Genomic DNA, 24185 nt, shown 5'->3' on the forward strand with positions numbered 1-24185 from the left:
CCGAACTGACACAGTTCCGAGTATATTTCAAAATACATACTTATATATTTAAAAAAAAAAGATTAGATTGGGTCTATTACACTTTAAAAAATTTACAAAATTATATAAAAAGTTGTAAAATTACAAAAATATAAAATAATAAACGTTGTAGTAAAATTAACACTACTAGAAATAAAAAAATAATAAATAATTTATTAAAAACTAAATATAAAAACGCGTTTAAACATACATACGCACAAACAATCGGTGCATACTTATATACAAAGTGTATTGATCTCTTCAACGAGTTCTCAATTTCACGAGCACATAAATATATATAATACTAACAAGTCCGTGTATTAGGGTGTACCTAAATACATCAACATAAGGCATAAAAAGTATTATTGAATTAAAAGTGCGATTTTTAATAATTGAATTAATAACAGCAATTAAAATAATTAAAGCAATACATTCATAATACAACCACAACAAAATCATATGGCAAGTAAATACAGTTTAAACTGAGAAAAATTTAATTCGTTTTGACAAATATATTAACATACTAAAAAAATTATGAATGTGGATAAAATTCAAATTACACCCTCAGAAGCTACACACGCAAGACAGGTTACCACAAAGTAAATAAAAAGCAAAGATATTTGTGCCACCAAATTCATTTCTGAGAGTGACAGATTAACACGATACTGCACTCGATTTTCATCTTCACCGATTCAAGACAACTCTGTATCGTTATTAAAAATAAAAGAGCAAAATCTTAACAATTTTTGGACTCGTCTCCAAGCGGCTCATGCCGCCATAGTAGAAACTGAGTCATCAGATCTACCACAAAATTTTAAAACCTCGGCTTTGAAAAATTATGAAAACTGTTACGACCAGTACGAAGCCACAAAAGCTATGATCTCCGATCAGTTAAAGCTAATTAAAGCTATTGCACCTACTCCACATCCGAAAGTAGGGCTGCCATAAGTACAAAATCAAGAGGCAAGTTCAGGCATCCACCCCGAGGTGCCCGCATGTGATACAGAAACATTTCATGGAGGTTATGAAGAATGGCTGTCCTTCCGGGATATGTTTACAGCCGTTTACATCAACCATTCAAAATTATCAAAAGCACAAAAATTTTATCACCTCCGATACAAAACAAAAGGTCAGACGTAATAGTAAAAAAGTTCGCACTAAATGACGATAATTTCAATTTGGCTTGAGAAGCTCTGAAATCTAGATATGAAAATGAAAGAATATTGGTCGATAAGCAAGTAACGATACTAATGAACTTGCCTAAGATTCAAAAGAAAACAAGTGAAGAGTTTATAAAACTGCAATCTGTTTCTAATTTCTTGTCGGTTCTATCAACACAAAATATTCCCACAGACAGCTGGGACCCAATACTGGTAAATATATGCACCGCCGCTTTACCAGAAAAATCATTACTTTTGTGGGAGCAATCGCTCTCATCTCGAAAAAAATGCCCAACGTGGCAACAGATGAAAGACTTTTTAATAACCCAACACCGTTCAACACGACCTAACTAGAAGCTTTCACAGACCCCAAGCCAGTAGCAACAACAATTTAAATAGAAACTTCTTCAGAAATCAAGTGTTCATACCCGAACATTACAAACAAAATGACCCCATGCGAGCTATGTACAGGGGGCACAAGCTCAAATCTTGCGAGAGATTCAAAAAATTGAATATTATAGACCGAAACAAGTTTGTAAAAACAAAAAGACTTTGTACAAATTGCCTATCACATGCACATACACTTAAAGAGTGCGAAAGCAAATTTAATTGCGTTTATTGTCACAAAAGACACCACACAATGTTTCATTACAGCAAATTTCCCATATCACCCCAAAGAAGCGCTTATTCAAAAAGAACCACAGGTTTAGTTTCAACTGCAAATCCCGAAAACCAATATACCGAAAATTACCAAATGATACCAAGTTGCTCAAAGGCACAAAACACTCAAACGCTACACAGCGAAATATAAGATAGGGCATTACTACCCACAGCAGTCATCTCCATCGTACATCGAGGAGAACTCTACAAACTTAGAGCCTTAATAGACCAAGGATCACAACGATCCTTCATAGCGTCTAGGGCACAAAATAGGCTACAACTGCCAACAAAACAAGCCAACTTTGAAATCACGGGAATGGGCGGAAGAGTAGTCCAAAACTCAAACAAAATCTGCCCCATTACCCTAATTTCCCCCAAGCGAATAAGCGAATTGTAGCAGAAGCTATAGTTCTACCGCAACTTACTAACATGCTTCCAAGCACACAAATAGCAAGCATTGGCAAAAGGTTTCACACCTAAAGCTGGCAGATCCTAACTGCAACACCCCCGCTCAAATAGATATTATAATAGGCAGCGACCTTATACCGCAAATAATACTTGAAGGTGTTGAAAAAATTTCAACCACCCTTCTAGCCCAAAACACTATATTTGGTTAGATTCTAAGTGGACTAGTGGACCAGTTTCCACATCAACAACTCAAGTTGGCGAAAACCCTAAATAATACGTTAATTCATAATTGAGGAAATTTAGTGAGTTAGAAAAACGCCCCTTTCATATCAATTATAACTACTCGATCAAATAATGGTCGGTACATCGTACGACTACCACTAAAGCCACAATTTTCCAACTCTCCACGAATTGGCAGAAAAATAATATAAAATAAAGTCAGAACTTCCTTTGACAACCCCAATATTTAAAACACATACATATATAACTTTTCCGACCCCGCAGGATGGCTTTCGCCAATAATGATACATGCACTTAATATAACATATAACAAAATTGTCCGAAGAAAGTCGAAAAATCGACACTTCTATTTTACATAATTATGTATATAACACTTCAAAAATAAAGTTACGGGATCAGCATACTTCCAATGTGATACAGTGACGCACCTATACTTATAAAAAGCAAAGGTCACACTTATCGCACTACACATACACACCACTCTACTCGGTAAAAACTGGCGTATAACCCACTACAATACACCACGCTCATACATCACCACACGGGACAACACAACACACCACAGCAACGCGCCTGTACACGCGCCTCAGAAAACAAACAGGATGGTCTCGGTAGCAGATATTGCGCGTTACCGATCCTATATTATATATAGTTCAATATATAAACATGTATATTGTATTATGGAATTTTATTGTGTAATAATAAAATTCGAATAATAAACTAAATTGTTCAACTAAATAATATTTCAATTCTTTATTTGTTTGGTTGCTGTTAAAGTGGGATGTGCTTCCTAATATATCGGGTGCAAGTTTTTTCATGAAACATAGAACAAAATCGAATAGACGATAAATTGCCAGCATCAACTAGCTAGCGAATTCGTAGTTGCCAGAATGTTCTAGAAGCGATGTTTTGTTAAAGATCTACTCTATTAGAGCTGCCGGACTGTTCAGCAAACACAGCTCTAGTTAGAATGTTGTCGTGTTAAGAGCAATTGAGATATAGGCAAGAAGTTTTTAGCTTATATTATGTAATAAGTAGTAAAGCATTAGGTTGTTTGAATTAGATATAGCGATAATTTTATAGCCATTAAATTGGGACTTTATTTTAACAATCCAGTGATGGAACTCAAAAGTGAGTTATACGTAGACGATTTATCGAGAAATTCGTTACATTATTTTACATGGAGAATTACATATAAAAAATCTGTTTGTAAAGTTAGTGCCGCACATGTTAACAATTCAATAAAAAGAAAAGAAATTCGTGAAAAAAACCGGGTTTGCAGCACAAATCATTTTTCATCAAGACAATGCACCTGCTCACAAAGGTGTTTTAACAATGACAAAATTCAACGAATCAAAGTACGAATTGCTTGAGCATCTTTTCCATACCTTTCCGGAAACCTGAAACAATTCCTTCGTGGAAAACGTTTTTCGTCGATTGAAGAAGCTATTACAGCCGTAGACGGGCATTTTGCAGAGCTTCTGGAAAGTCATTATAGGGATGGCATAAAATTATTGGAGAATCATTGGAATAAGTGTATTGAAATTAAGGGAGATTATATTGTATAAAAAAATATGTTTCGCACCAAAAACAATATTTTTTCATTTCGAGCGCAGAAACTTTTTAATCAACCTGTATATGTATATTAAAATTAATTGTATATTTAATATGGCAAATTTTAATCTTAAAATATTCGTGGTAGTCCAGGGAAGGTTTATACAGTGACAAAATTGCGAGGAAAATAAAAAAATATTATCTTATTTTCTCACGCAAACTAATGTTCGTCCCGTCGGTTCGGTATTTTGGAAGAATTAATTAATTAAATAAGTCTTTGGAATCGACAATATACGAGTATATCTATCATAGCCGGATTATCGGGTCTTTACATTTAAAACTTGTAAAATAATGACACTGTATCGACACTTGGTTTTTGTGTGCATTCAAAAATATACTTCGAAAAAGCAAAATTCGCTTTACATGATCTGAACCCGTATACGAGTTCATATATCGTATGAACTGTCAAAGTCATTGTCAAAGGACATACACGGAATATACAAGTATGAAAAGTGCTTTGAAGTCAACTCCAAAAACGACCATAACATTTTTAAACTTTACTTGTCATTCTGTCACCATTATAGTTACCAATATTAGTGGACGAACACATTATTATCCAATACTGTTTACAATGCCGATAGGAAAACGATCTAACATAGGTCGTCAAAGTCAATCAAATGTGCGACGAGCTACCTCATGCGCTAACCGGACTGATGATCAGCAAGAGGCTAATGATAACAGTCATATTGGTATGGCTAGAGCAAATTACAATGAAGTGGATAGGCATAGAATGGAACGAGTTCGGGCAAATCGATCGAAACAGCAGCCACCATTAAATTCATCGATTCCGCAGACATAATGCTAGAGTGAACCTGAAACGAGGAGCATTCTTTTACTATCCTGAAATAGATTTTAGTGTCGACAAATCTGTAACTATTGTAGAAATGTCAATCATTTGTGAACAGCTTTAAAATACAACGGTTGTGCTGGTGGTAAAATTGCCATAACTGATCCTACCACCTGATCCAACATACTCATTAGTTTTTGAGATGACTGAATCTAAACACTTCTTGGCCAACATCCAAAAATATAATAATTGCTTCCAAATGACTTCATTTGGTGCAACGCATATTGTACAGTACAGTTTCAAGTACACTTTTAATGATCTGACAAGGTACTAGTTCTACTTGGTTTCTCTCACACTGGAACAAGTTGGCTATCTCTTTATAAGTGCCTTCCTGGACATTATACAAATAAGTGTTAAGTATTTTGGATTTTCGAAATTATATTTTCGTACTAGGTTCCCCAGTAGGCGTGTGTCTCACATATACAACATTAAATACTTGTACATATATAACATAAACATACATATGTATGTATTACGTATCACATTTTTTGTCCGCGATAAACTCCTAAACTCCTGAATTGTGATTTTACTGAAATTCTGCGATACATTCGTTTCGACAAAAGAAATCAGAGGAGTCAGAGATGGCAAACAGACAAATTTATTGAAAACAGTCAATATTGCTTCTATCTGTGGATGAGCAACTTTTTCCAACGAAGGCCAGATGCAGATTTGCCCAGTATATGCCAAACAAACCCCTTAAATTTTATTTTGGCTTGCTTGTAGAGACGAAATATGTAGAAAATGGTTTTCCGTATTAAGGAAAAGACGATAATCGAAATGCATTAACCCCCTAAACGAATTTGTCGCAATGAAACTTCTTCAATCATATACCATGAAGTATAGAACTGTAACAACCGCTCATTCTTTTACAAGTATTCCTTTGGCGTTTAAAATAAGATCTAAAAATACTTCGTTGCTTGAAACAATACGCGCAAACGAGAGGAACCTGCCGAAAACTTTTAAACTGGAAAAAAGACAGCATGGCTCGTTTCTTAACGTTGTTGTACCAATCCAATGGATGGACTCTTACCATTTATAAATAAAATAGTATGCTGACCTTGAAAACGTCAATTGCAATGTATAAGAACAAAGTGCATTTTTGACATTGCATCATGTTTTGAAACGCATTAAACCGGCAGTCGATGCGCATTAACAGAGAAAATCGTGCACCACAACGCAACAGCGCAACGATGACGGAGTGAGATTGTAAAGCTTGTTATTAGTTGTTTTATTACTTTATACTAAATTTGCATTAAATTCCAGATGGCAAGAATATTATGTATTTTCCTATACAACTTAGGGATATTGTGCTTGTATTTTTGATGAAACGGAAGAAATTGTTTATAATTCAACTATTTGGTTTTAATTTTAACTTTTTTGTCTTTATACGCTTGCAAAAAGTAAACAGCTTCTTGCGAAATTAAACTTTATATGTATAGATACTGTATTGATACTTTGCAGTAGTACGTTATCGTATTCATATTAAGTGCAAAACATACACAGATCAATATTGATAAAACTGCTAATAAACTACCTGAAACTGTATCGTTTTATAATATAATTTAGTTAGGCGTCGATGTCACTGATCAAATGGCACGAAAATATACAGTGATATCAGGTTTCAGAAGGTAGACACTTCAAGTGTTTTTCGATATTTTAGATTTAGCCGGAATAAATAGCTTGTAATTGTACAAAAATACAACAGAAGAACACACATATGTATCTCGCGGAAAGACTTTTTGTTTCGATTAGCAGAAGAACTTGCTTCATTATTTGATGAAATGTTGCAGAAGGCATATGGGGAGTCTTGCCTATCACGTGCACGTATTTTTGATTGGTATAAGTCGTTCAAGGACGGACGTACATCGCTGGAGAACTTGCCCCATGATCGTCGTCCAGCAACGTCAATTGTGTTGGAAAATCGTCGTGTGACTGAAAGAGAGATAGCTAGTGAGCTCAACATATCAAATGGATCCGCTCATAGCATTATTCACGATGTTTTGGGCATGAGACGTGTGTCTGCTCGACTTGTTCCAAAATCCAGCTCATACGTCTCGTCTTGTACGCGATTATTTGACCAAAAACAACGTAAATATTGTTCCACAAGCACCGTATTCACCCGACGTGGCACCGTGTAACTTTTTTCTTTTCCCTAAACTTAAATTGCCGCTTCGTGGAAAGCATTTTCAGTCGATTGAAGTCATAAAAGAGAATTCGAAGAAGGAACTGAAAGCCATACCTAAAGCGGCCTACCAGAAGTGTTATGAAGATTGGAAAAAAAGGTGGCATATGTGTATCGCCTCTAATGGTGACTATTTTGAAGTGGATAAAATAAATATTGAAGAATAATTAACCGTTTTTGTTGTTTGAGCCAGTCTCGTTTATATTTGAGCAGAAGGTATGCAATACATACAAAAAAGTGTATGCGGAAATTGTACACACCACAAAATATATTACTGAAAAACTGTAAAAAATTAAGTGTTTAGTTATTTGAGAATGTCTATAAATTCATTTATCTATAAAAATTAATATTGCTGAAAATTTTTTGTCATTTTTTAAGATTGAATAGAGACAGGAAGTCATAATAAGCTTTTTTCTTATACACCAGTCATTTTGACTAGTTTTGGTAAAATAAGGTTTACATAAATAGATGGTAGATCTAGTGATATTGGCAGCTATGTACAGTAGTCGTTACCAGGCGTTCTGATGTCTTTTAAATTATTCGATACTGTTGTTGCAGGAAATGAACGAGCAAATTTTCCAATTGAATTTTTTTAGATATGTATATCCGGAATGCCACCATATAATTTTCGGTTAAATTTATTATTCAAAGATAAAGATTGCCGAATATATATATATATAAAATTATATTGATAAGGGTCCTCTACACTTTAGGTTAGAAAAAATCGATTTTGTTCATTATTTGAATCTATATCTAACTAATAATACTCCGAGTAAAGCATTTCGTGGAAAACGTATTCCTTCGTTCTTTTCTGGAACCAGAAACGCACACGCCTCCGCGCTTTCCGAGTACCTAAGTGCGGCGCGGTCGTCTTTAAATGCGATTTCTGAAAAGTTGCATTTTATACTCATTGTTGTATGACTTCTATAAGAAATATTGATAGAATTTGATCATTCTTGTTTTTCAATTGTTCAGAACACATGTGGCTATGTTTCTCCGAATACGATTTTTCAAATTTTGATTTCTTCCATTTTTACAGCTTCTAATAAGTCGAAAAAATTGTTCAAAATTTGATTTTTTATAAAAAAAAATTCATGAAAGTCGAAGAATGTATTAAACAAATAAAACAAATGTGTCTAAATATGTTTTATACCTAAATCCTCTGGAATAATTTTTTTCGCTCACGCAATACGCTCGGATTTGAGGTGCGAGTTTAGAGGACCCCTTTAAATTCTTTCTCAAACAAGACGTATCTGTCATAAACTCAATCTAAGAGGCTAAATTTAATATATTGAGGCGATGTTCAAAACGTCAACCAAAGGATTGGAATTTACAACATTAGAGATCTCATACCCAAAAGACCATGGTCTAAACCAATTTCACTCATATTTAGGCGATAACCACATAATTTTAATGAGAGCGTGTCCACTTAATGTCATTAAACTAATCAACCTAAACGGTTTAAGGCAGGTGGGTAGTCGGAAATAACTATGTAAGGTATATTAGGGGCAGAAAAGGTTTGGGCTGATTGCATCATTTTTGACATTGCTATGGTATATTTGAAAACATATATTTTATAAATAAGTTTTGTTAGAATAACGAAAATCATTACATGTAGTATATAGGAGTTGAGGTAATTCATAGCCTGAATTCCCAAAATTTTGGCTTTAAACTGTAGTATTTCTAATATTATACGTTCAGTTAATTTTGCTAGATATCTTACATATGGGCCAATATATACGGTATAAAACCAACCGGAAGTTTGAAAATCTCATATTAGGTATATAGGAGATAGAGGTAGTATTGACCCAATTTATTCTATTTTTGGCAGTACTACATATTATTGACAGAAAAATATGTTATTTGAGTTTTATTAAGATACCTCACATACCATCAATAATGTATAAGGGGAAAAGTTAACCGGATATTTGATAACTCTGACATTAGTTATATGGGGGCTGGGTAAGTTTTCACCCGATTTTATTAATTTTAGGCACACAGATGCACCGTTAGAGGAAAACCACACTCTCATTAAATTTAATTAAGATAGCTCGCATATTAGGTATAGAGAGACTAAGGGAATTATTGATCCGATTCAGCTCATTTTTGACATATACATAGCATTACCTTTTGACATTGCCCAGGTATACTTGAGAACATATTTTCGAATAATTTTATAAACACGAGTATATAACTCCCACAATAACCGACGTATTCGGCATAAGGTTTGTTAGAATAACGAAAATCATTATATGTAGTATATGAGAGTCGGGGATATTCGTATACAAATTTCATATATTTTCGGCATTAAACTATAGAATATAGATACTATTATCAGAAAAGGATTCTCTCTGAATTTCTATTATTAATATCACAGATTGAATTTAAAATTGTGTCATATGAAAAGTAGGCGTGGTTTTTGTCTGATTTCGCCCATTTCCGCACTGCAATGTAGAAATGTCAGGATAATATTATATTACATACCGATTTTGGTTAAATGGGTCCTGAGATATGTGTTTTCACCTAAATTATTCCTATACGGCCATCTCGTACCATCTCGGGTAAAAAGTCTTATGTCTGTAGCGTCTTTTTGATCGATTAATCGGATCTCAAAAATATTTTCCCTGAGCGAATGTGATTATTATAGCTTGAATGGTTTAGGAATTATGTGCATGGAACATATTAGATTGCGGGGCCACGTCCACTTTTCAAAAATTGTTCAACCATAAATGTCTTTCCTAATACAGTTCATTCTACTAAATAAAAGCCGTATACCTTAATGTGGAGCTTAGTTATGGCACTTTATATGTTTTCGATTTATGGCGTTTTGTGAGCGTGGCAATGGTCCGATTCCACACCAAGTTTCATTAATATATCTTAATTTTTACTCAAGTTCTCGCTTGCATAGACTTACGGAGGGGCAGACGGACAGACAAACAGTCACTCAAAGTGCAACTCGTCTCGTCATCCTAAACATATTATATATATTTATAGCTCCTTATCTCGGATAGTTTTAGGTGATACAAACAACCGTTACGTAAACAAAACTATTATACTCTGTAGCAATGTACATTGTTAATGTCATCGCTTGAAAAATTCATAAAATATTCAAATTTTAATTTTTTTAAATTATTTAGTTAGAAACATTCGTAAATAAATTAAACAAGATAAGAACTAAGCCCTTTAATTTAGTTTCGAATGTAACTGAACATTTTATACTCTTGCAAATTTCAGGGACCCAAGCCTTAGTAATACTTTCAGGTGTTATAATTTAATATTAAACAAGTAAGGAAGGGCTAAGTTCGAATGTAACCGAACATTTTATACTTTCGCAAATGGTATACTCGTTTTAGATTTTTTTGTGGATCTTGCCGCCTTGTTCTATGTTGACCGACTATATAGTCAACTATAGGTACTGGGGTCCACATATTCAGTACCTAGGAGCTTGAACAGTTTTGTTTCAATTTAGATAATTTTTGGTCACAAGGTGGCATACTTTAAATGTATTATTCACGCAAACTTATACACCGATATAATCATTGTTGTTTGGTTTGCATACAGGAAGGTGAAAAAATCATATGGAATTTAAAATGATGTTAAATGGGAAATAGGCGTGGTTGTAATCCCATGTCGCCCATTTTCGTACTGTAACATAGAAATATGAGAAGAATATTATGTACCGAATTTTGTTGAAATCGGTTAAGCAGATCCCAAGATATGGGTTTTCACCTAAAAGTGGGCAGTGCCACTAATTTTGAACGTGGTTCCTATAAAATCATCTTATACCATCCCAGGCTTGTTTAGTGCTTGATTTATCGCGCTTTTAGTAGTTTTTAACAGTACGCGGGCGGGGTTGTCACCCGATTTCACCCATTTTCACACTGTCAATAGAGATGCCTAAAACATTTGTTATTATTTGTTATTATAGCTTCAGTGGTATAGGAGATATGCACATTAAACTTATTAGAGGGCGGGACCACGCCCACTTTAAAAACATTTTAACTGCATATGCCCTCTCTTATGTGATCCTATATACCAAATAAGAGTCTTGTATCTTGTTGTGGAGCTTAGTTATGGGAATTTATTTGTTTTTGATTAATGGCGTTTTGTTGGCGTGGCAGTGGTCCGATTACGCCCATCTGCAATACCAACCGTCTTACGGTACCAAGAAACATGTTGTTCATGCGACTTCTGATCCCGCGACTTTAGGTGACTAAGCACACAACCCACAGTACAACATCATACAACACAACAGATCACAATACAACATCATACACCACCTACAACACACCATAGCACTCACCAACACAACCATATACAATTAACCAGCCACACTATACACCTATACTATGCACCCACACTTCAACCACCGTCTTTTTCACCACCCGAATGATCAAAAGGGACCAGTCAGACCGGGATGGGCTCTCTTTTCGATTTCATCCGTGACCTATAAGGTTCTACATTAAAACGTTCCCGCAAAGTGGTTTTCGTCGCATTTAATAAAAGTGAAAGGGAACTCATTATATTATAAATTATTTACAAACAAAAATATAAGAAAGTGGACTTGCTATATTATATAGTATTTTCAAAATATATATTAACGTGAAATTAATTAAAGAGTTTAAAAAATTAATTAAAGAGTTTTTAACTGAAAGTAGTGCAAGTGAGTATAAAACCCGGACCCAAGGTGAAAAAATAAGTGAAATCACCAAATGGTCCTTCGAGCCTCTTTGAAAGGCACCTAAAGGAAAAAAAATAAGAAAAAACGTAAAAATTAAAGTAATTAATACATATACAACATAAAAAAAAACGAAAAGTACAAAAGTACTAATATATGTACATATATGCATACCTAAATACATACTAACAGTGGTTAAATAAAATTATTACAACGGGCGCGAAATCAATGGATATACAAAACTAACACAAAAAATCACCAAAAATTCAAAACTGGCGCGATTTAACACAAACTAAGAGAAAAAATCAGCATAAAGAACGGGAATTAAATCCACCAAGCACGCAGAGAGGAGGACAGTAACGCGCAGGAAAAATGCTGGAGAAATAAAATCAAAAATGTAACAAAAGAAAACGAGAAGAAACACACATACATAAGTATTACTCCCAAAAACCCTTGGCGGAAAAAAAGTAAGTCCATTCCAATTAAATTTGAAAATATTAATTTTATGAACATACGTACATATGCACGTTAATTTACAGTTTTATCAGTATTTCATTGGAAATAAATAACCAAACAAAATAAAAAGAAAACATTACACGGTATCTGCCTCAGCCTATTTTGTGTCCCAAACACACTTGCAATATTTCCAGCGATACCCCTTGGGCTAATCAAGCAACAAGCAGGATCGTCTATAACACATATGCTAAGGCAATCAAAAACTCATATATATTACAGAAATACGTATATACATATGTGCATGTACCTATAATTTAAATACAAAATTTTTGGGCTTTAAAACTTTGCCGCGAAATATATTAACCGCAAGTAACATCTTTTCTAATATGCCTACATAATCATGGTACATACATAAATTAACTAATTCTGAAAGTTCCAAAAAAATTATTTTTGTTCAAATACCTGCCTGCTTAATTCGTGTCTCTAAACAGACCACAAGACAAAATACAAAAACAATTTTATAAGTCAAGTTCATCGACTTGCAAACTTTCCAGCGATACCCCTTGGGCCCATAAAGCAACAAGCAGGATCGCTCAGAACATATAAGCAAAGGCAGAAAGAAAAAAAAACAACAACACATTTATCGGCATTTATGCTTGTACACATATTTTCTTAAACATTGGCACATTTCCCGCGCTAAATATATACCGCAACCCAACCTTTTTGCTCTTCTCATTTCTCTTATAAATTTCTAAACTTTACGCGTTACATGTATGCATTTACACATATATTATATTTACAAATGTATATATAACTACAAAATATACGGTAAAAACGGATAATCATAACCAAACATATGAAAATTAAAATTAACATTTATATGTATGCTAATATATATACACATATATATACATTTGTTTTTTAGAACAATTTTCGCGTTACTTTTATACAAATGTATATAGATACATATAATAAAAGCGAATATACATACATACAAAATATAAAAATTATTCGCGAGTGAAACGAATACAAGCAAGCAATTTTCGGAAAATTTTAAGATAACAATAATACGGACATAAATTTTAATAAAATCTAAATTGACTTGTCCGATAAAAAAAAAAAATTACAATAGACAAATTTTACAATCGCAGCTTTCACCAGCCAAAAAAAAAAAATTTTAACTACAGCTTTAGGAAGCAAACTAAAAATATTTACTACAATCGTATTATAGCAATTTTCTGATGCAAATGCGATCTGATAAATCAAAAGAGGTTAAACCACGAACACCTCTACCATTAGAAATTCCAAAAATGGCTGATGATAATAAAGCACAAGGCACATCCGCAGAAGCTACACGCTCAAAGCAAGGTACAAAGCAAAAAAGAACCAAAGACAATTCACTGTCAAGGTTCATAACTGAAAGTGACAGTTTTATTAGATACTGCACACGGTTTTCGGCTTCGTCTATTAACGACAATACAGAATCAGTTCTAAATTTAAAAGTTAAAAGCATAGACAATATTATATATGGGCACGCGTTCTGGCAGCGTACGATACAATACTAGATACTGACGACGCTGAACTCCCAGAAAACATTAAAGCTTCGGCGTCAGCCAAATATGAAAACTGCCTCGATCAGTACGAAACTACGAAGGCAATGATATTAGACCAAATAAATTTATTAAGGCCATGTAGAGCCACTTCTCCTCCTCCAAGAGTAGTTACAACTCCAAAAGAAAACCTAGATTTAGTTATATTTTTAAAGGTACCAGCTTGTACATTCGTGTCAATTCAAACAAATCATTGGCAATCATTATGTGAAATTTGTAAAGAAGGACATAATATAAAATCTTGCGAGAAATTTAAAAAATGTCCGTTTCAGATAGAAACAATCTTGCCCGACAACACAAACTTTGCCTCAACTGTCTGTCCAATTCTCACGGGACAAAAAAGCCTGATAAAGAAAAGCGAGCTTAAATCAGCATATGATAACGTACAATAATAGATGAATATTTTGACCTCAATCATATGGAAGAAGCTGTACCATATGAAAAAATATCTAAAGGTAGATACTTATCTTTTTATCTTTCACATCACGGGGTAATAAGACCAGATAAAATCACAACAAAAGTACGAGTTGTTTTTAATGCCTTAAAGTGTACGGGCTCAGGCAAGTCACTCAATGATGTACTGTACACAGGGCCAACATTACAACCTGATCTCATGCTGCTAATATTAAATTAGCGCGTGTTTAAATATGTTTTTAATGGATATGTAGAAAAAATGTATAGGCAAATTTTATCACATAAAGATGACCAAGATTTCCAACGTATAGTCTTCTGAGAATCAAGTAATAGTGCAATCAGCGACTACTAACTTGCCACACTCACCTTTGGCATCAATTGTGCACCATATTTAGCCATTAGGACATTACATGAAGTGGCAAATACATGTCAAACAAATTTGCCTTTAGCAACTTCTGTGCTACAAAAACAAACATACGTTGACGATATTCTATCAGGTAGCCACAGTCTCTCATTAGCGTGCAAATCACTATCTCAAGTGATTAAAGCACTAAATTCAACCGGGTTCCCCCTAATAAAATTACATCAAATCATCCCGAGATTATAAAAAACATAAAAAGGGAAGACTTATTAGATACAATTTCTTAAATTTGAAAAGGCCAGTACTACAAAAACCCTCGGGATTCAATTGAATGCGATAACAGATCAATTCTTATATACAATTGAGTCAATATCTACAATGTCAGCCATAACCAAACGCCAAATACTTTTCTCGGTGGCAAAACTTTCCGACGCCACAGGGATGGCTTTTGCTAATAATGATTCTAGCAAAAATCCTCTTTCAAGAACAGTGAATGGGATGAGCATGTAAAATTCATACGCTTAACAAAATGCTAACAGTAATCTACATACCATCTCGGAAATTCGAATTTCTCGATGGGTGAATTTCACACCTGACTATAATGTAGAATGACATGGATTCTGTGATGCCTCTGAAAAGGCCTATTGTGCAACAATTTATGTACGCAGTAACGATAAAAAAATTTAGTCACATCTTTTGGTAGCAAAAGCCAAAGTTGGAGATTTGAAAGTTTGACTAAGCCTGACACAGCTCGAACTGAATGGAGCACTTCTGTTAGCAAAACTAGTTTCAATTGTCCAAAGCCATCTCAAATTAACCAATCCCCAATTGTAATTTTTTCAGCAATAGTTTAAGCATGTTTAGAAAAATCACCCTATACCTGGAAGACTTATGTATCTAACCGCATATCTCAAATATTAGACTTAGTTGGCCCAGCACAGTGGCAACATGTTGCAGGTGCAGATAATCCAGCGGATCTTGAGGCTGCAAACCACTCCATCTCACCAGCACTACAATTAGGTGGAATGGTCCTTTGTGGTTAACAGATTCACAAGAAGTCTGGTGAAAGTCTTTCGCTCGCAATAGAACAGCTCCTGAAATCTGGAGAATTGAAAATTTTCATATCACTCCTGAAGAGGATGATATATTACATCGATTTTCATCATTCCCTAAAGCACTAAGAGTATTCGCTTACATGTTTAAATTTATCCAAAGACTTAAACAATTGGTTATAAGAATAACAAATGATCCTTGCGTACAACTAACGCATTCCGACCTGCAACATGGCAAGATCAGCGTTATCACATAGACTAGTGAATTCTAGCCTTAGTTATAACGAACGACATCCTATTATTATTCCCGAAAAATCCCGTTATACTTATTTATTTCTAATATATCTTCACCAACTTACATTACATGGTGTGCATCGTCCGACTAGAATTTTATATACCGCTCCTAAAGCCACAAATTTAAAGAACGATTTTTATGTGTAAACAATGCACACTGTACAAGCACAAAATACAATACGCACGCAGTATGGCAGCATTGCCACCTGAACGCTGCAATTTTTTTATTATTACTGGGGTCGATTTTGCTGGACCTTTCCAGATAAAGGACTCAATGTTAAGGTCTTCCTCATTCAGAGGATATGTAGCTGAGTGGAGCTACACTTCTCGCCATACCTAAGGCAGAAGGAGACTCACTCAATTTAATAGATCTATGGGAAAAAATTAACATATTTCGTCATGAGTTCAGCCATAGATGGAAGGAAGATTACCTTAAAGATCTCCACAAGAGGCATCGGTGGAAAACGATCACGAAGGAACCAATTGTGGGCGAATGCGTCATCATACATGATGAATGCTTTCCTCCAACCGAATGGCGACTAGGCCGCATTGAAAAGGTCCATCGGGGACGAGATGGTCACATAAGAATAGTAGACGAACGAACACAAAATGGTATACCAACTCGACCATTAGTAAAATTGTGTTTTCTTCCGAACACCGAAGAAGCGATTACACAAACCCCGCCAATACAAGCGCATAAATAAAATCAAAACCGACAATTAATTCGTTTAACTCGAAATACTACCGTTTTATAATCCGTACATGCAAATCTAACACTAACAAACGCGTTTAAAAATTAACCACAACATATATAGTTACATATACATATATATATATATATATATATATAATATATATATATATATCTATTTTTCAAATCAACCAACAAATATCATCATTCAAAATTATGAGCCAAACCATCTTTTAATATATTCCTATTCCAATAGAAATGGACGTAGAAGATATCCACAGCACTCCCAAGACTGTGAGGTCCGTAATTGCTGCGCCTAGAGCATCAGCTCCACCCATCGCAGCACTAAGGATGCAAAGCGCCACGAGTCCGCCAAGCCAATTATCTGCAGCAGCAAGTAACGAGGAGCAGTTTGAGGAGCATCTGCCTCCACGGTGCAGTCCATGCCATCGACCACACGTCCTGAAAAGGTGCACCATCTTCAAGAGCATGAAGCCCGCTCAACGTCAACAGATCGCCAGAGCACACGGCTATTGTATGACTTGCTTGGCAGATAGTCACTCCACCGTTGACTGTATAACCGACGGATCGTGTCAATATTGCCAACGACCGCATCACACATTGTTCCATCGATTCCCTGGACGAGCAAATCCGTCCGCAATGCAGACCAGTCACCGGCACAGACAACAAGGGAATTCCATCCAGCGCCAAAGAGTACATCGCCCGAAGCCATCCAGAGGGGCACGCTCGCGGCCGCCTCCACCACCCTATGGTCATCGCAACCAGCGACAAAGGACAACCGGATTGAACGCCGTAGTGAGCACTTTGCAACTGTTGCAGAGACTTCTAGGCAATTAACTCGCTTAGGGGAGCCGGGATGTTCATGCGACTTATGATCCCGCGACATTTTGCGACTAAGCACACAACCCTCCGTACAACATCATACAACACAACAGAACACAATACAACATCATACACCACCTACAACACACCATATCACTCACCAACACAACCATATACAATTAACCAACCACACTATACACCTATACTATACCTATAAGGTTCTACATTAAAACGTTCCCGCAGAGTGGTTTTAAGTGAAAGTGAACCTTTTATATTATAAATTATTTACAAACAAAAATATAAGAAAGAGAACTTGTTATATTATAAAGTATTTTCAAAATATATATTAACGTGAAATTAATTAAAGATTTAAACAAATTAATTAAAGAGTTTTGAACTAAAAGTAGTGCAATAGTGCAAGTGAGTATAACATCGCACCCAAGGTGAAAAAAGAAGTGAAATCACTACATGTGTACCAAGTTTCATAAAGATATCTCAATGTTCACTCAAGTTATAGCTTGCACAGACGGACGGACAGACGAACGGATGGATTTCAACTCGTCTCTTCGTCCTGATCATTTATATATATAATATATAACCCTATATCTAACTCGATTAGTTTTAGGTGATACAAACAACCGTTAGGTGAACAAAACTATTATACTCTGTAGAGTACAAGTTGTGAGAGTATAAAAATGTTGCATAAAAATTCAGCATGCATTAATCGAAGAAACTGAATGAATTACAATCACATATGGTATCTTATTATCTAATTCATTAGTAATATTTTGGTCCACAAGTACTATTTTGATTATAACTTTTTCAACGATCAGGAGCAACATAATTGTTGACTAACACGTTCAGCAACCGATTTATTACGAAGTTAGGTGATTTTATTTATACCAGTTTTTTATTACTACCTAATTTGGTGACTCCACGATATCGAATTACATCTGTCGCCATGACAGTGACAAAGTTGATTCGGGTGTACATATGTAGAGTCTATCAACTCGTAATGCATGGATTGCAATTTTGACAGCTCGAAAGATAGGTTCCAAAGGCAAAATTTAATATATTGAGTATATGTGGAAAGCATCTATACAACATGGGCTAAGCCTCGTCTGAAACTGCCGGTTCTGTGACATGGAGCCGGAAACCCCAGAACATTTGCTAGTGGACTGCACAGCAGTCTGCAGACTCCGAATTAAGTCCCTTGTATCCATGTTTCCAAACAGGGATCGCATCGCTTCACTAGCACCTAGCAGTATATGTATAGGAGTTCATTAATATGCTGGGGCTGGATGAGCCGTTGCGACTTAGGCGTGGGTACAATAGACCACAGGTCGCGGTGCATACCCTTCTATTCCAATCTATGTATCTATATTTGGATAAAGTCAACCAAACAATCCGAAGTTGTTATATTATATTAAGGATAAGGGGTTTAGAGCAAGGTCTAGACCAATTTCACGAGTATACAGTGCTAAACTACATTATCGTTAAGAAATTAACTTCATTTCAATAAAATATCACACCAACGCTGACGGTATAAAGTAATGGATGAAAATCACTATATCGCGTATGTTGGAGCCAGGAGAAGATCTGAACTGTTTGCATCACCTTTTGTCATTAATCATGTATACTGTAATATATTCAATATTACACATTCACTTAATTGACCGATATACATACGCTATAAATTCAACCGGAAGTTTGACATAAGTATATAAGGTATATGAGGCTTTCCAATATTACACGTTCCCTTAATTTTGCTAATTTACTTAATGACCGATATGCACACTCTCTTAGGAGAGATTTTAAGATATCTCACATATATACCGTTATATGAGGTATAAGATGAGCGGAAAGTTCGAAAATCTTTATACGAGGTTTATGGAGCTGAGCGAAATATTCACCCGATTTTTTACCTTTTTCGGATACAGTGTTATCAGAAAAATACGCTCTCTGGTTTCATTAAGACAATCGATATATAGAGATATACAGAATAAGATAAACCGAAAATTGAAACATTTTGGGTCTAGGTAAAATATTGACCTGGTTTTACCGTTTTTCGGCACAAGAGCACACTCTTGTAAAGAAAATATTTCCTTTTTCCAATTTTATGTATAATAAACTATGTTTGGACATGAGATGGCACATCTTAGAGACAATATTTGTGCTAATTTTTTTCCGATAACTTTATCCGTGATTGATGTACCATATGAAATGTTAAGTGAAGGGATCATATGGAATGTAATTCTGATATATGGGATGTGACATATAAATGTCGAAATAATGTTATGCATTAAACTTGGTTGAAATTGTTCAAGTAGTTCCTGAGATTTCACTTAAGCATTGGCGGCCCATTATCCAATTTTGACCCCGGCTACTATAAGGCCATTTTGTGTCATGGAGGTAGAGATGGAGGCTTTGCAGCCAAATTTGGAGTTTAGTTGTAACTTTTGTAGGTTTTCGATTAAAGGGGGGGCTTAGATTTTTTACTTTCGAAAAATCGATTTTGTTTCTCTTATCTTATTATTTAATATTTCAAGACTATGTCCTTTAAATTTTAGGTCGATAGAAGCAATATTCCTAAAGTTATTGTCTTATCAATCTCCTGGCCTTTAACGCTCAAACCAACAGTTCATAAACTTTAGACGCGTTTTTCTCAAAACTACTTTTTCAAAGTCGGTGTTCACTGTCATTTCAAAACTACTTGAGCGATTCATTTCAAACTTTATACAAATTTCCGACATATAAAATACCACCCCCCTACGTTTAGTAAAAAATTTTTTTTTTCATTAAGGGTGTTTTCCACCCCCAAAATGGCGAAATTTTTAGTGGAAAATAACAGTTTACACTTTAAAGAAGCCGCCAAAAATTCTTAAATGAAAAAAAAATTATCAGAGAACGTTAGGGGGGAAGAGTTGATCATAATTTGACTAATTTTTCGGATAATTCCCAGCCGAGTTATGGTGAACACCGCAAATTGTTTTTTTTCTCAAGACGTTCTGGTGGAAGCTCTGTTACCGGCTTATGCTTCAATATTCCTGCATGAAAAAATTACCCTATATTTTCGAAAGTATGCTTCAACTCGTCATCCTGATACAAATATAGTACTTACTTATTTTCTTTTAAAATGTTCAATGTATTTAAACTCAAAAATTTTGAAAACAATGTAGGCTACTGGTTTTGAGCCGTTACCTGATTTTGTCACTTTTATCTTCTATAATAAAGGTTGAGGTTCAATAATACAAGGTGCGTTCCAAAGTAAACAGGACTTTTAAAAAAAAGACAGAACAAATGGTTTTATCGGCAAAATCAATTAATTTTATTTAAAATAGTCTCCTTCTGCTTTAATACAGCTTTTTGCACGGTCCAAAAGCATGTCGAACGAGTGTTTTAGCTCGTTGCCCGGTATGGCCGCCAGTATGCCGGTACAAGCCTTTTGAATGGCCTCCACGTCTGCATAACGCTTTCCTTTCATCGGCAAATGCATTTTTCCGAAAAGGTAGAAGTCGCACGGTGCCATATCAGGTGAATACGGGGAGTGGTTGATTGTTAAAATGTGATTTTTGGTCAAATAATCGGCCACAAGCGTCGATCGATAAGACGGCGCATTATCGTGCAACAAACGCCAACTTCCATCTTCGCGATATTCGGGCCGAACACGTCGAATACGGCGCACTAAACGCTTCAAAACTCCAAGGTAAAATACCGCATTAACGTTTTGGCCGGGTGGAAAAAATTCTTTGTGGACAATACCCTTGGAATCATAAAAACAAATCAGCATTGTCTTCACTTTTGACTTCTCGATTTTTTGGGTTTCGGCTCATTTGTCATTTATGTCGTCACGACCACTTTGAAAACGTTGAAACCACTCGTGCACTCTGCTACAGGATAGGCAATCATCGCCATCAGATTGTTTCATCAATTGAAACGTTTCGGTAAAAGTTTTACCAATTTTAAAACAAAATTTAATGTTGGCTCTTTGTTCGAAGCTCATTTTCGCACCGATGACGAAAACATACTGACACTTAAAACGCAATAACTTCACTTCCAATAGATGAAATGTCATGAAATTTTTACTGGAAGTCGATAAAGGATAGCAGATTTTAACGCACCAGGCGACATATAGAAGGCACCACTAGAGTTTACTTTGTTACTTTTTTACTGTTTACTTTGGAACGCACCTTGTATTTTGACTTGCGAAGTATATTTACTATTAAATATAAGCTGTTTCAGGTTAACAATCCAAACACGCAAATGCTTTCTTCTGAAAAACCTGGTTCATCTACAACTCCAGTAAAGATATAGACGGTCCTGTTCAGAGACTAGAATTTAACCCAATTAAAAATGAAGCAATTCAACTTCAGTTCAACCACCATTTTGAATGAAAAACAATTCAACTCTGTTTTTGCTCACTAAAATGAGAACAATTAATAAAATGACATTTTTTATACTCTCGCAACATGTTGCTACAGAGTATAATAGTTTTGTTCATCTAACGGTTGTTTGTATCACCTAAAACTAATTGAGTTAGATATACTTGTAGGGTTATATATTATATATATAAATGATCAGGATGAAGAGACGAGTGCAAGCTGTAACGAGTGCAAGCTGTAACTTGAGTAAAAATTGAGATATCTTTATGAAACTTAGTACAAATGTTTCTTGATACCGTAAGACGGTTGGTATTGCAGATGGGCGTAATCGGACCACTGCCACGCCCACAAAACGCCATTAATTAAAAACAAATAAAGTGTCATAACTAAGCTCCACAATAAGATACAAGGCTGGTATTTGGTACAAAGGATCACATTAGGGAGGGACAGCTGCAGTAAAAAGTTTTTTTTAAAGTGGGCGCGGTCCCGCCCCTAATAGGTTTAATGTGCATATCTCCTAAACCGCTAATGCTATAATAACAAAATTGTGTCTATAGTGTGAAAATGGGTGAAATCCGGGGTTGTCACCCGATTCTCTCTTCCCACTCTCCATATAACGGTACTGTTAAAAACTACTAAAAGCGCGATAAATCAAGCACTAAACACGCCAGAGTCATTAAATTTTAACACAGGGATCGTATGAGCTGACTTTGAGCGCTCGAAATTAGAAAATGGGCGTGGCACCGCCCACATTTAGGTGAAAACCCATATCTTACGATCTGCTTAACCGATTTCATCCAAATTCGGTACATAATATTCTTCTCATATTTCTATGCTATAGCGCGAAAATGAGCGAAATCGGCGTGGTTGTAATACGCCTATTTCCCATATAACACCATTTTAAATTCCATCTGATTTTTTCGGGGTAAAACTTTGCGTGAATAATACATTTGAAGTATGCCACCTTGTGACCAAAAATTGTCTAAATCGAATCAAAACTGTTCAAGCCCCTAGATACTGAATATGTGGACCCCAGTGCCTATAGCTGACGTTTTACCGAATATATCGGTCAACATAGAACAAGGCGGCAAGATCCACAAAAAAATCTAAAACGAGTATACCATTTGACTTTGCGAGAGTATAAAATTTTGGGTTACATCCGAACTTAGCCCTTCCTTACTTGTTTTATTTACTTTTATTACAATGACAAAAATTTTAAGGAACATTTTACTAAATGATATGAAGCAGTATTACCACAAACTCTCCGTTTCCCGTTGTTGGTAGTTATCAAAAACGCGGTTTAAATATTTTTACTTTTAGCGGGCGGAACAACCTATGATAACTATGGTTTGTAATTAATTTTAATTTTACTTTAGCCATTTAACTCCACGAGCGCAATAAATTGTCCTCTTTCTATGTATTTGTACGAAATAACTGATTAAAATAGTTAGAAATTATATATAAAATAGTTTATTTACCCGTTTTCTATTTTATTTTAATATTCTTTCTATTTAACTGCACGACTGCCTTACTGGCATAGGTCAATGATAAGCATGTTCAAAGATATTTGAACATTAGCTTTTTGTACTAACTTAGAACCTTATTTAAAAGGTATTTGCATTTTTCAAATAATTGATTGACAGCCCACTATTAGAGTTATTATACTTTGTATTATTATTTTTTAGCTTTTGAAAGTGTTTAGGTTTGAAATAATTTCACCACTTTTATTTCTTAACCTAGAAATGAATTTTCATGTTCATTTTAAATAATAGTGCAAAGAATTATACCTTGTTTCGTCGCAGGTTCAAACGCCAAATTTTCTGCACTTATCGGATTTCGGGTAAACGTAGAATAAATATTTGCCGAATAATAACTTTTTTACCCTGAACAGGGTATATTAAGTTTACCACGACGTTTGTAACACCCAGAAGGAAACGTCGGAGAGCCTATGAAGTATATATACGAGGTGTGTTCAAAAGAAAAGGTAGATTTTGATTTTTCGCGGGCTATGTACAACCAATTTCGATTAGTAGTTTGTTTTTGACAACAAAAAAGGTTAGTCGCGTTTTTATGTACTCTTCGGTTTTTGACTTTTAAAAGAAGTGGATGTATTAAATTTGGCGATAAAAATATAATAAAGGACTCCAAGGTACTTAAAATGTTGACTGTAACATTCATTGAGTTCACTTTGTCTCAAAAAAGTGTTTATAAGTGGCAAAAGCGCTTTACAGAAGGCCGAAAATATGTTGACGACGATGAGCATCCTGGAGATGCG

The 24185-nt window shown here is 35.1% G+C and overlaps 1 protein-coding gene across 7 annotated transcripts in view; it reads left to right on the top strand.

Moving 5' to 3' along the window:
- Window positions 1–24185, top strand: part of Asator (tau-tubulin kinase asator) — a 551150-nt gene that overhangs the window by 201871 nt on the left and 325094 nt on the right. The gene's annotated exons all lie outside the window — the stretch shown is intronic.

The sequence above is a fragment of the Bactrocera oleae genome, chromosome X (assembly GCF_042242935.1).
Source record: "Bactrocera oleae isolate idBacOlea1 chromosome X, idBacOlea1, whole genome shotgun sequence".
NCBI classification, from domain to species: Eukaryota; Metazoa; Arthropoda; class Insecta; order Diptera; family Tephritidae; genus Bactrocera; species Bactrocera oleae.